The 2816-nt window shown below is 33.7% G+C and overlaps 1 non-coding gene across 1 annotated transcript; it reads right to left on the bottom strand.

Annotated features, from left to right (window-relative positions):
* Nucleotides 1-1917: 1917 nt before the first annotated feature.
* LOC128045826 (U6 spliceosomal RNA) lies at nucleotides 1918-2025 on the bottom strand. The gene has a single exon (XR_008199162.1). It is a non-coding gene; the product is annotated as a U6 spliceosomal RNA (small nuclear RNA).
* Nucleotides 2026-2816: the final 791 nt, after the last annotated feature.

Consider the following 2816-nt stretch of genomic DNA (forward strand, 5'->3'; position numbering starts at 1 on the left):
TGTGTGAAATGCTTAGTCATTTTCTCCACTTATGCACAATGTTTGTTGTAGCCTTTAAGAAAGCTACTTTAGTTTTATCAAAAATGTTTTGAAATGTATTAAGTGATTTGCTTCTGTATCTACAGAGATAGCCACATTCCTTTAATCCTCATTCCATTATAGAGGTAAATTACATTAAATTCTTAACTTATGCCATGCTTGTATTGCTTAACTTGATCATTTTGCATTATTTTTAATAAACTATTGGATTCAGTAAGTTATTTCATTTAAGATTTTCACATTAAAACTCATAAACCAAACAGAACTATAATTTGTTGAATCATGGTTATGCTAATCATGAAGAGTGGATGAAGCAGTCTTTATCTTTTTTCTATTTTTTTACAACAGCTTTGTAAGGAAAAGTCTATGTGTTGTTTGAAAGCTCATTAATACTCTTATAAAACTGAGTTTGAAGTTCTGGTAAAGAAGGATAGGGCATCTCTTATTACTCTTTAAATATTGGGTTACTGAAAAGTTCATTGAGGTTTTTATGAAAACACCCAAACACTTTGGTCAAAACAGTATCTTTAATGCTTAATGGTTTATTCAATTATCTTCCCAAATTTGGCATTCTTTGTTTTTCCAGGAATTTTATAAATTTTGTCTAAGTTTTCTAAATTGTTGGCATATAGTTAATACTATTATTAATCTTAAAAACATTATATCTCCTTATTCACTCTGTATTTTATTTGCATCTAACTCTTTTTACTAATCAATTTTATGCATCTTAATTGTCCTTTTAAAGTCAGCTTTTAGTTTTAATTTGTTACTGTTTTTTAGATTGGTATTCTCTATTTCACTGACTTATTGTCATTTTTTCAGCTTATCTGGCTTATCTTCAATATTTATTGTTTTGTAATAAGTACATTTTATTTTATTATTTCTTTTTAATTTTTATTTTTACTTTATTTTACTTTACAATACTGTATTGGTTTTGCCATACATTGACATGAATCCACCACGGGTGTACATGCGTTCCCAAACTTGAACCCCCCTCCCACCTCCCTCCCCATAACATCTCTCTGGGTCATCACCGTGCACCAGCCCCAAGCATGCTGTATCCTGCGTCGGACATAGACTGGTGATTCGATTCTAACATGATAGTATACCTGTTACAATGCCATTCTCCCAAATCATCCCACCCTCTCCCTCTCCCTCTGAGTCCAAAAGTCCGTTATACACATCTGTGTCTCCTTTGCTGTCCTGCATACAGGGTCGTCATTGCCATCTTTCTAAATTCCATATATATGTGTTAGTATACTGTATTGGTGTTTTTCTTTCTGGCTTACTCCACTCTGTATAATCGGCTCCAGTTTCATCCATCTCATCAGAACTGATTCAAATGAATTCTTTTTAATGGCTGCATAATACTCCATTGTGTATATGTACCACAGCTTTCTTATCCATTCATCTGCTGATGGACATCTAGGTTGTTTCCATGTCCTGGCTATTATAAACAGTGCTGCGGTGAACATTGGGGTACATGTGTCTCTTTTAATTCTGGTTTCCTTGGTGTGTATGCCCAGCAGTGGGATTGCTGGGTCATAAGGTAGTTCTATTTGCAATTTTTTAAGGAATCTCCACACTGTTCTCCATAGTGGCTGTACTAGTTTGCATTCCCACCAACAGTGTAGGAGGGTTCCCTTTTCTCCACACCCTCTCCAGCATTTATTGCTTGCAGATTTTTGGATCGCAGCCATTCTGACTGGTGTGAAGTTGTACCTCATTGTCGTTTTGATTTGCATTTCTCTAATAATGAGTGATGTTGAGCATCTTTTCATGTGTTTGTTAGCCATCCGTACGTCTTCTTTGGAGAAATGTCTATTTAGTTCTTTGGCCCATTTTTTGATTGGGTCATTTATTTTTCTGGAATTGAGCTAAAATATGGAACGCTTCACGAATTTGCATGTCATCCTTGCGCATGGGGCCATGCTAATCTTCTCTGTATCGTTCCAGTTTTAGTATATGTGCTGCCAAAGCGAGCACTAATAAGTACATTTTAAAGCTATGAATTTATCTCATATTACTACTTGACCTGTACCCCACAAATTTTAACATGGTTTTTATTGCTGTTCAGGTCAAGGTATTTTTAATTGAAGAGAATAGTAGTTTGCAATTTTTTCAAACATGTACTTTAGTTTTCACTTGAGTATAGATTGCAAACTATACAGTACTAGATTTAACATAATTTGATGTGATTTCTGAGGCTTTGTTGATTACCTGGCATATGTGAACATCCTGTGAACATTTCGTTAGGAAAAAGTTGTTTTTTCTATCCATTTTAACACTATCTTCACAAATGCCACCAAATGTATTCAAGATTATAGACCATATAAGACAAATATTTTTATTTTTTACAGATGTTCTTATTTTTCTTCTATTTAATTTATCAGAGAGAAAAGTCTCTCATTTTAACCCAATATATAATATTTTAGTTTCCTAATTTTAATAATTGACATATATTATATTGACATATATATGTCTTCATAGTTCTGCTATTTTGAGGTTATATTTTTAGGTGTATGTATTTTTGATAACTATTTTATCTTAATATTTTTTTTAATTTTTAATGTAAATTTATTCATTTTAATTGGAGGTTAATTACTTTACAATATTGTATTGGTTTTGCCATACATCAAATGAATCCACCGCAAGTATACACCTGTTCCCCATCCTGAACCCCCCTCCCTCCTCCCTCCCCGAACCATCCCTCTGGGTCATCCCAGTGCACCAGCCCCAAGCATTCAGTATTATGCATTGAATCTGGACTGGCGATT

The sequence above is a fragment of the Budorcas taxicolor genome, chromosome 3, assembly GCF_023091745.1.
Source record: "Budorcas taxicolor isolate Tak-1 chromosome 3, Takin1.1, whole genome shotgun sequence".
NCBI lineage: Eukaryota > Metazoa > Chordata > Mammalia > Artiodactyla > Bovidae > Budorcas > Budorcas taxicolor.